We start from the raw sequence: 12,338 nt of genomic DNA on the forward strand, positions 1-12,338 counted from the left end.
TTAGAGATTTAGGCTCTTAAAATTTCCAACACACTAATCTGATGAGAAAGGAGCAATTTACAGACTTTCAGAAGATCTCTAATTCATTTAGGCCATTTGGGAGTAGTTGAACAAATTGCCTCTTTTAGCTCAGTTAGTACCATACTGACTTCTTAAAAAGTGAGCATTTTATAATCTCTCACTTTGGAACAGAATGCCTTCCTCCCCTTCCCACACAGGCAGGGGCTGCCTACATACCTCTGAATTTTCCAGCCAGTGGGGAGAGACTCCAACTTTGGATTTCCAGGGCTCTGCCTTCCACTTTAGACTGAGCAGAGGGACGTATGAACAGCTAGCCAAGTGGATCCACTCAGGACCTCTCTCCCTGAGATCATTTTCTGTCCCTGGCGCCAGCATAGCATGGTGATTAGGAGAGAGAGTTCTAATGGAGAATGAAGGAGAATATGATATAGATATGCTGTGTATATATGTGTGTGTATATATATATGTATATATGAATATATATGTATATATATGTATATGTATATATGATGTATACATAGTTATATGTACCTATGTGTATACTTTTATATATAATACATATCATATATATGTAAATTGAGTGCCTACTATGTGTGAGGGCTTCTAGGCACTGGGAATATTGTAATGAACAAAACACAGCAAGCATTGCCATCCTCACAAATTTTTACTTTCTAGTTTATACTAATTGTCATTCCAGGGAGTGACTTTAGAAAATTATTATTTCTTTCCTATTCTTCAGTTTTCTTACCTGTAAAATGGAGGTAATAGCAACTCTTACTTCATAGATTATTGGAAAGAAAGGCAGCTGATAAATATGAAGCATTTAGGACTGATGCCATAACATATTGGCTATTCTTATTGCATGAAAGTGTTGTCTAGATAAAGACATTTGTGGGCATTTCTCTGTTGAGAGTAGAAAAGGAGACAATTTTCTTTCACTTTTTTTTTTTTTTTGCTAGAACTAGAAATGAAGGAAGTGAATTCACTAATAGAAATGAGTTCGTGTTGTATCATCCGTTCACTGGTTTATTCATTCATTTATACATTTCTTTCCCTTACTTAATAACCTTTATTGAGGAATTACAATGTTTCAGGTATTATGCTCTGATTGATTAGATCAAGAAGATCTAATAGTTGTCTACAAAGGACAACAGATAAATTGAGTATTCAAATAGTTCATGATAATTGCAGTGATTTCAGACATATGGACAACATGCTATTTTCTCTATAAATGCTTAACAAAATAAGGCAGCACCTATAGTTGTCCTTTGTGCCCCTAAATTTTAACCTGTATGGTATGTCCTAGACTTAAGGAAAAATAAAGGATTATTTCATCATTTACCATTACTGGGGAAGTAACTACTTCTTACAGATTTTCCAGATGTGACTTTTTATTTTTAATTACAATTTTTTTTAAGTTTTTTTAATTTAAATAACCTCTAGACCCAGCCTGGGGCTCAAACTCATGATCCAGAAATCGAAAGTTGCAAGTTCTTCTGAGTGAGCAAGCCAGGTGCACCTCCAGATGTGACTTCATTCATATGTAGAATTTAAGAAACAAAACAGATGAACATAGGGGAAGGGAAGGAAAAATAAGATAAAAACAGAGAGGGAGGCAAATCACAAGTGACACTTAAATACAGAAAACAAACAGGGCTGCTGGAGGGGAGGTGGGTGGGGGATGGGCTAAATGGGTGATGGGCATTAAGGAGGGCACTTGTTGGGACAAGCACTGGGTATTATATGTAAGTGATAAATTACTAAATTCTACTCCTGAAACCATTATCACACTACATGTTAACTAACTGGGATTTAAATAAAAACAACACATAAAAATTAAAAACAATAAAAAAATAAATTAAAAAAATCGGCAATGTCAAAAAAAGGAAATATAATTGAATTTTGTATATTGAAAAAAATTAAAATGAACATTTAAGAAATGATTCAATCTATTTTTGAAATAATTCAAAAGCAGGTTGTTCTCTGTTTTCTTAATCTGTGAATGTTAAAGACAAGTTGTTCCTTTGATGACTCATGGTCATTTTCTGAACTTCAGGTTTCAAAGGGCATTGAGTCTGTTAGGTCTTTTGAGCTCTTCTATGAGTAACTTTCAGGAAGATCAGCACCACCCCCATCCTTCCTAGGAACTTTATGTATCTTTGGCTAAGAAGATATTTTCTTCTTCCTTCAAAGATACATAATGGTCATTAAAGATTGTTGCATAGGTGACTGAATAAATGATGTGCTGCTAAAGTCTCACTTCTTTAAATTTTCCCATATGCAGTTCATATTTTTTCTGTAAATTTGAAAGTATTCATAATTAATGGATCAAAAATGAGACTGATGGGAGGGAGTTGGCAAAATGCTGTTGGACCTGTAGATTATCTTTGAGAGATTGTCTTTGCTAGTCTGTAATGGTAACAAGAGAATACTATTCCATTTAATGGTCTCAGAGAAATATCATTGTGTATTGTTAGAATGTAATACAATAAAATAGATTTCATTAGTGTCTTCTAGATTCACTGATTGTTCTATGTCAATCCTACCTGAATATGTCAAAGTGTTTGGCTCCAACTTCATGGAGTTGATTAGTAGCCCTTAAGAAGCTATCAAAATGAAAGCAGTTAAATGAATCAATGATAAAGTTCCTCAACCCTGATAAAGCCATTGTCTAATTTTATAATTTGAGCATCCAGGGACATATCAGGGGGAATCCAGTTGTTATAGAAGAAACACATCATTTAAAGTGACAAATGATTAACTGGAGATTGGAAAAACATTAAGTAGAAAACCGTCTGCTTCAGAAACTGCATAAAATGTACGCAAATGTTTCTAAATTTTAAATAAAAATTTAAATGTCATTGATAGAAAAGATAGAAGAAAATTATGATATCAAAAATTTACTCATTGGGGCGCCTGGGTGGCGCAGTCGGTTAAGCGTCCGACTTCAGCCAGGTCATGATCTCGCGGTCCGTGAGTTCGAGCCCCGCGTCGGGCTCTGGGCTGATGGCTCAGAGCCTGGAGCCTGTTTCCGATTCTGTGTCTCCCTCTCTCTCTGCCCCTCCCCCGTTCATGCTCTGTCTCTCTCTGTCCCAAAAATAAATAAAAACTTTGAAAAAAAAAAAAATTTTTTAAAAAAAAAAATTTACTCATAATGCTCATAATTTACTCAAAAGTTACTCATGTTTCTTCTATTTTGCCATGGTTCTCAGAATTATCTGGAAGAAGTTGTAAAGAGATGCAATTATGAAACCAAAAATTTACATTGCATGAAATTTAATAATCAAAGGATAGACTACAAAGTATTTCTTGTCTTTAATCTGTCTTTGTGAACCACACAAAATGATAGTAACACAGCATTGTCCTTAAGATCAAATGCCAATATGTCAGTGTGTTGTTTAGTTCTGTATCTTTTAAATCAAATTTTACAACAGAAAATTTGACTGTCATCTCTCAAAATCCTTATTAATCTCATTGTTCAGAAACATTTATATCTTTAAAAACTTCATACTCTGTTTTCTGGTAATTCATAAACTCAGCCTACATTGACTTGAAAAAATAATCATTTCCTCTGTAGTATCTTACTGATCTGTGTATAATTTAAAACTGGAACATTTTAATTTTCTTAGCTTCTCTTAGTGAAGTGTTACATGCAAATTATGTGTAATTTTCTTGTAAGTATCCAAGGAGTTGCATTTTATTTGCCCTCAATTTTTTAATACATTAGTAATAAATGCATCCTGCGGAAAAAATAAACTTATAAAAAGTAAAAGCCTTCTATAACTCTACCGTCCATAGATAACCTCAGCAAATGCTCTTAGTTTATATCGTTTCAGATCTTTTGTAATTGTTATTGTAAATCTGTATTAGCCATTTCTATCTGCTTAAAGTTGTAGCTCTATATCCATGTCTGCAGATGAATCTAACTCTATCTAGAAAATAGCATTCGACTCTCCATGTTATCCTTAACATCATTTTAAGTTCAAACTATATTATGAATACTTTTCTACATTTATATTTATAATTTTTTAAGTTTCATGTTTTTATTTATATTAAATACTATATTGTACAGAACTCCAAGTACACAGAAAAATGTCTTCTATGGACCCAACAAAAAAGTGAATAATAGACTTTTGCTTATATTTCATACCAATTTGGACCAGGTGATGTCTGTACCTTTAAGACTTTATTTTCTTAAAATATTCTATGTTGTCTAGAGACCAAAATTCTATACGTTTACTGTATCTTGAGAACACATACAAAGGATATATTTCTGCATTTTACCTCCCTCTTGCTATGAATTTCCATGTCTTGTAAGTATCAATGACAATTTCACTTTTAAGCGAAAGCACTATAAAATAATTACTCATTATATTCCTTTGGCAAGATATGACATTTCCAAAGCATTCTCTTTTGGGCATTGTTTCCTTTTCTTCACAATTAAAAAAATCTTTACCACTAGTTTTAAAAATGCACTTTTCTGAACTCCCACTGGAATTGTTGGGTTCAATGGAATGTCCTGGCACCTCCTTCCTAGGACTAGTTTCTGCTTCTACAAACCCAGGTCACCATGGTACTGTAATATATTTAAAAAAAATTCAACTTGAGAGTTGAAAATGACATCTATGCTTGTTTTCTTTAGGTAGAGATAAGATGTTACTAATATTTCTGCAGGTTTTTTATTGTCCACAAAGGGGAGGCTAGACATTTTCAACAACAGCTACTTGGTAGTACTCAAGCCACTCCATTAGGTCAGTGGCAAATTTTTCTTTGATTTTAAACATTAAAAAAGCCAGGACTGTGTCTTTGAAGCATTATTGTAGTATTTAGTGTAGTCTTATATACAAGACTTTTTGATAATGTCTTTTTTAGGTTAATGGTAAAAATAAATTCTTAAATGAGATTTATTTTTTAGATCACAGTTGAAAAACAGAAATGTGGTCTTCATAAAAATACCAAAAGAATGCTTTGGCTGGATTTGCTCCACAAACTCATGTAGGCAACATCCCAAACTCAAACAGCCGGCAGTTGCTTTGTAAAAGACAAACTGCATCTATAATCAGGATGACAGGACCACGGATTCCGTATCATCACTTCCACCACCTTTATTCAAGAAAGCATGACTTGAATAATAAAAACACCAACATCGGGTGAGCAAAGTTGCCAGTAAGAAGACTTTCAAAGAAGCAAAAAAATAAAAAAAATAAAAAAAAATATCTGGCATCATCTTGCAGCAAAAATTTTGCATTTGGCCAAAGTGTTGCAATGGAGATAGAGTTTTTTAAAAACATTAGAAAACGAGATTAATTGCATGGCTAATTGACCTGGGGAAGAGAACTTAATGAGCTCATTTCTCTCCTCCAAAGCCAGGAACTCAGAAAGTGAGTTTTTATCTATTCTTCCATTTATTCAGTTAGAATATATCTCCCCTATAGTTAAGCCTACTAGAAGTGATAGTTACATCCTAATGATATCTGATGGCTCCTAGGAAGTATGTGTAGATCAGGCCTTTTCCGTCGTTAGAGCTACAGACGATAAAATTAACCAGAAATAAATTTTGGTCATTAATTGCTCATTGCTCCATTCTTTAGGCTACATCCTCCACATCAGACCATGCACTAGTACACTTCTGATCACAGAATCCCCTATTAATGGTTATAGTTAATGTATTGCACTGCGGCAGTCTTATATACTGCTAGTGTCACTTGAACTTCAGATAAACACCTCTGTTGGATTTTTACCCTCCTCTTTCTTTTTCTTCTTCCTTCTCCATCTTGTAACTTCCAGATTTTGAATATGTAATTTGTGCCAGGCTTTGTGTTGGGCATTGCTTAAATATTACCACTTATCCTTTGAGTCAAAAATAAAGCTATTGAATTGAGTTGTCTTCCTTTTAGAGATGAAGAAACTAAGATTCGCAGACGTAAAGTAGCTTCAAGGACTTCCTGTCCAATGATATTTTTCATGGTACTTAACCTCTTTAACTCTCAGTTGCTAATCTGATAATAAAGTAGTACACAGTGTTTGCTAAAAGCTTACTATGTGATAGACTCTGCTAAGCACTTGATCTTTACAACAATTCTACGAGGCAGGTGTTATTACCCCATGTGATAAATAACAAAAATAAGGCTTAAAGAGGTAGAATTAATTATATGAGAGCACAGGGCTAACAAATCAACAAACAGAAATCAGATGTGAGATACTTATATGATCCAAAGCCTAAAGGATTCAATGAAATAATCCATGTTAAATGCTTGAGAGAGGGTGCAGCATACAGAAAGTCTGCATTTCACCTTACCTTTTACTGTTAGTGGCAGCACCAGTAATTGAACTAAAATGTCTGACTTCAAGCATATGCCTAAGATCTAACATTGAATTCTATATAATTTGATTTGCAAGTGATTATTGCTGGTGAAATAAAACTTAAAGAGGTTTGTTCCCCTGCTTTTAATTTTTTTTTTTTTTTATTTTTTTGGCCAACGATCCATAATTGACAATATTCTTATAGATTGCTACATAACTTTCTTTTACAAAATGACTATTATATTTGTGAATTGTTTATTGAAAATCATCTAATAACATCCAATTTTGAAGTCTTTATATAAACCTTACCCTATTTATAAATTGTTTCCGTTGTGTCCCCTCTCTAAATTTTCTTAAGAATGACTATTTTGGATATTCCTATATTTATTAAATGTGAATTTTCAGTTAACAGCTTAGCAATTGTCTAGTAAGCTTCTATGCAGATGACACAGGGAGTACAAAAGTCAATAACTTGTAACTCCTGGAAGATACATGTAAGTAAAGCAATAATTTCAAAACAATAGGAACACGGTCAGGGTATGGAGAGCTGTGGGAGGAGAAAAAGTACAGGTATCCCAGTGCCAAGGGTGAGAAAAGGTTTTGGGGAGAAAGAATCTTCAGCACTCCAAGAAGAATATAATAAAGGTTTTCAAAAATTTACCAAAATGTAAGAGTGAATTCTTTACTAATTTTTGGAATTAAGCATTACCTGATGGGAAAATGGTGATGTTTCCATCTCATTTTCCTCTCTCTGTCTTTTGTTTTCCTTTTCCTTGGCTAAGTAACAAAACTATGTGCTTTCATGCTAAAAATTTCAGAATACCACAGAACAGCAACACATTGGACAATTAAATTTTTGTATACTTTTTTCTTTCCAACTTTAAAAATATTAAGGGAGGAAGTTGTTCAACTATGAACTAGTGGAGGAAAAAAAAATACTGGTAAAAAATGCTTTAGACTACAGTTTGTCCAAGTAATGATTATGAAATATGTCAAACTGCTCTAACATATTAAATGTTTATTGCAGAAAATAGTAAAAGGAAATGACCTTTCTTGTCCAAAATATCAAAATAGTTTTTAATAATCTTAAAAAAATAAAAATTTCAAAGGATCATTGTTATGAATAGATAGGGGGGCTTTTTGAGACTTTACGTGGCTTGACTCTCCTAATTCATCATTTAAATATGTAACTCTGAGAAAAGCTGGGCAGTTTCAGAAGTCACATTATTTTATAGCAGAAAATGGTGGGGGGGAGTGTAAGAAAAATAATTCAGAAATTCTGTTATGTATGTATATATTATTTTAAATCTTGAATCAGTCATACTTTATAAGCAACATAACTTGACAAACTATAGTAGGTTTTAATGTGTGTACAAAATATGAATTTTCTGATCACTCAGATTTTAAAGTTAACTTGATAAGTTGAAGCACATACTGATTCTGCATTAAAATGTTAGGGTTTTATTTATTTTAATGTCTTTATAAAAACATAGAACAAGTTAATTTATGAATATAAATTTAAAATCTTAAATAATTTTAGCCATGATTTACCATTAATGATGTTAATTAAGAATGCAAGCATAGATTCTAATTAATTTATTATCCTATAACAATTTATTAATACACTAGGTCAAATAATTAAATCAGGACATTTAACAAAATTGACAATATATTTCTCATGTTTAATATAAAAAGATCTTATTAATTTCAGAATATATTTGTTCTTTTAAATGATAATTTACCTGATATAGTCAACATCATTAGAAAAGTTGTAACATTAAAAACATTTCCGTTAAATTCAGAAATAATGCAAATATGTCTACCATTATAACTGTGCCATGTATATTACCTGTTTTACTGAAAATTTTGGCCACTAAAGTAGAAGTAAAGTAAAAGAAAAAAATAAAAGTATATATAGAAAATTATGAACTAAATCCTCACTATTTGACTGGCAAAAGAAAAATGTATTTAATATGTGATAAGATTTAAAATCAACACAAAAAATATATGCAAAATACAAATGAAAAGTTTCCTCAAAAAATATTATATTTGGCCAAGAACCAGATGAAAAACATATAGCTTTAGTAGTAACAAAAGACATACCTACCAAAACAGTGATTAATATTTTTCTAAAAATCATGAAGAGATAATAACAGTTTTAGGTTGAACAGAACATAAAGTGGACATTCTCATATATTTCTGGTGGGACTATAAATTTAATTTTCTAGAAGGAATTTGACCATATGTAACAAAATCTTTAAAAATATTTACTCTGCAGAGTTCCAATATACATAAATTTCAGTTTCCATAGTTAGATAACACAATATTCCAACAGTATGGTTAAAATATTAGTTTTCATGGTATATTAATGGTGAGTAATTTTATAAAGTACAGATTTAGCTTCTGGCTCTTCAGTCTACAAATTACTATGGAAAGAATGAATGCGCATCATGATCAGTGACCAATCATGTCTCTTATTTCAGTCTGTTGGTGATTGGTTGGTCCACATCCGTTCAGTTCATTCATAAAGAGCTTGCAGTTGTGCTGCTTCCTAGTCTGTCAGGAATAAACCCATGTGACATTTCAGAAACATGAATATGCAAAAAGGGGAATTGAGCATTTCTTTCTTCACAGAGGATGTAGCTGACCGGTGCCACCATTTGAAAGACTCTGTATGTGCAGCTGGATATAAAAGCTGCATTTTACATTTGTGTAAATATGAGCACAGTGGTTATGAGGAATAGGGTGAAGATGACACTGGAAGTGCAAAGATTAAAATGATGGAAGTTGGGCAGCAGCTGGATGGCTCAGTTGATTAAGTGTCTGACTCTTGATTTTGGCTCATGTCATGATTTCACAGTTTGTGGGTTCGAGCCCCTATTGGGGCTCTATGCTGACAGTGTGAAGCCTGCTTGGGATTCTCTGTCTCCTTCTGTCTCTGCTCCTCCCCACTCTCACTGTCTCTCTCTCTCTCTCAAAAATAAATAAAATAAACATTAAAAAAATGATGGAAACGGATCCATACTTACAAAGCAATATGGTAATTCACCAAGGCATAGAAAAGATGCTTGCTCAGATTGGAAAGTTATAGAGTTATAGGATAAGAAAGCAAACACTATTCAAGCTACTCAATTTTTTTACAGGAAATACAATTTAATTCACAAAGTTTCAAATGTTAACTTACAGTCTACTAAGTGTTAGTTTATTATATTTTAAATCCCTTCATGTTTATAACTGATGGAACATTTTTAAAGTTTTACCTTCACTTATTCCTTCTTTGATGCTCTTCCTTTATGTAGATCTGAGTTTCTGACCTACAGTATTTTTCTTCTCTCTAAAGAAATTTGAACATTTCTTGTGAGACAGATATACTGGCAACAAATTCCAATTTTTGTTTGTGTGAGAAAGTGATTATTTCTCCTTCACTTTTGAAGCATAATTTGGCAGGGTACAGAATTCTAGGTTGGTGACTTTTTTCTCTTGACACCTAGGCATTTCACTCTGCTCTCCTCTTACTTGCATGGTTTTTGAGAAGTTAGATGTAATTCTTTTGTGATTCTACAGGTTAGATGTTTTTAAAACTGGCTTCTTTCAGGATTTTTCCTTTATCTTTGATTTTTTATAGTTTAAAAACTCTGGGTCCAGGTACAGATTTTGCTGTCTTGTTTAATTTCTTTTAATGTTTATATTTTTTTAGAGACAGAGAGACAGAGCATGAGAAGGGGAGAGGCAGAGAGAGAGGGAGACACAGAATCTGAAGCAGGCTCCAGGCTCTGAGCTGTCAAAACAGAGCCCAACATGGGACTTGAAACCATGAACTGAGATCATGACCTGAGCTGAAGTAGGACGCTCAACTGACTGAGCCACCCAGGCACTCCTGTTTTGTTTTTTGTTTTTAGTATTTATCCTGCTTGGTGTTCTCTAAGCTTCCTGGATCTGTGGTTTGGTGTTTGACATTAAATTGAAAAAATTCTCGGGGCGCCTGGGTGGCGCAGTCGGTTAAGCGTCCGACTTCAGCCAGGTCATGATCTCGCAGTCCGTGAGTTCGAGCCCCGCGTAGGCTCTGGGCTGATGGCTCAGAGCCTGGAGCCTGTTTCCGATTCTGTGTCTCCCTCTCTCTCTGCCCCTCCCCCGTTCATATTCTGTCTCTCTCTGTCCCAAAAATAAATAAACGTTGAAAAAAAAATTTTAAATTGAAAAAATTCTCAGTCATTATTGTTTCAGATATTTCTTCCATTCCTTTCTCTCTTAACCTTCTGGTGTTTCCATTATGTGTATGTTATACCTTTTATAGTTGTCCCATTGTCCTTGACTTGTCTGGTTTTTTTTTCTTCAGTTTTTATTCTCTTTGCCTTTCAGTTTTTGAGGATTCTATTGATACATCATCTACCTCAGAAATTCCTTCCTCTGCTGAGTCCAATCTGTTAATAAGCTCATCAAAGGGATTCTTCATTTCTGTTTGATCTTTAGCTTTCTTTTTGTTTCTTTCTTAGGATTTCTATCTCTCTGCTTACATTGCCCATCTTTTCTTGCATGCTGTCTTCTTTATCCATCAGAGCCCTTGGCATTTTAATCACAGATATTTTAAATTCCTGGTCTGATAATTCCAACATCCCTGACATATCTGATTCTGATGCTTGCTCTTTCTTTTCAAACTGTGTGTGTCATGTTTTTTAATTTTTTTTGTTTTTTTGTGGGGATTTTTGCCTTTAGTGTTCCTTGTAGTTTTTTCTTCATAGATCATAGATAGAAGTGCCTGGTAAAAGGAACTGTTATATACAGGCCTTTAGCATTGTGGTGAACTGTGGGGGAAGTACTATATAGTCCTATGATTAGTCTTTTAGTGAGCCTGTGCTTCTGGGCTGTGAACTTCACATGTGCTTCTCTGTCTCTACCACCTATAGGTGGGCAGGATGTCTGGAGTGGGCTGGAGTTGAGTATTTCTCTTCTCGAAGTTGGTTTAGCTCAGAAAATTCCCCAGCAGGTTAGGCTATATTTAACTAATTTCTCCTGAGGGTAAATGCCATTAAAAACAACAGTGAGGGGCACCTGGGTGGCTCAGTTGGTTAAGTGTCCAACTTTTGCTCAGGTCATGATCTCATTCATGGTTCATGAGTTCGAGCCCCCACCCCCACCCCATTGGGCTTTCTGCTGTCAGCACAGAGCCTACTTCAGATTCTCTGTCTCCCTCTCTCTCTGCCCCTCTTCTGCTTTCTCTATCTCTTTTTCTGTCTTAAATAAATAAATACATTTTGAAAAGAGCAGTGAGCACTAATTTATTTCAAAATTACTCCCTCTCCCTCTTTCTGCCAGAAGCATTAGGAAATATTCTCCTGATATTTACTATGAGAACCTGGTCAGGCTCCTGGAGGTAAATCCCACAAAATGGTTGGGAGCACCCTTTGTAACTAGGTCCCCTTGGAGACGTCATTTCTCAGACGTATTGCTATTGAATCTCCAGATAAGATTATTAAGTACAGATAAGTCTTCATTTTTCCCCTGAAACTGGTTCCCATGGAGTCTTCTGCTGGTGAGTCTCTGCTTTTGTCACTGAGACTCCCTGTATCTGTCAGTCTGCTTTTTCAACCTTGGGGATAGCTGTTTGTCCCATTTTTCCCCTTAGAGATCCAAGAAGAGTTGGTGATTTTTCAGTCTGTTCAGCTTGTTACTTGTTAGGATGGAGTGGTGACTCCAAGCTCTTTACTTATGGAACCTAAAACTGGAAGCCAAATTTTAATGTTTTGACAAAAAAAATTAAAGATTATGGAACAATCAGAAACTTTTCCCACTGGTTTTTCACACCATTTTGCATAGTTTCAGCTTGTATGCACACTTATAATTTCATACTACCTATAATATGCTAATTTCTGATTTATAAAACATTTTTTTCAAAAACAATTTTTTCTTGGGGCGCCTGGGTGGCGCAGTCGGTTAAGCGTCCGACTTCAGCCAGGTCACGATCTCGCGGTCCGTGAGTTCGAGCCCCGCGTTGGGCTCTGGGCTGATGGCTCAGA

The 12,338-nt window shown here is 34.4% G+C and overlaps 1 protein-coding gene across 3 annotated transcripts in view; it reads left to right on the forward strand.

Moving 5' to 3' along the window:
- Positions 1-12,338, forward strand: part of USH2A (usherin) — a 742,577-nt gene that overhangs the window by 102,347 nt on the left and 627,892 nt on the right. The window lies entirely within an intron of this gene.

This window comes from Leopardus geoffroyi, chromosome C3, assembly GCF_018350155.1.
Source record: "Leopardus geoffroyi isolate Oge1 chromosome C3, O.geoffroyi_Oge1_pat1.0, whole genome shotgun sequence".
Lineage (NCBI taxonomy): Eukaryota > Metazoa > Chordata > Mammalia > Carnivora > Felidae > Leopardus > Leopardus geoffroyi.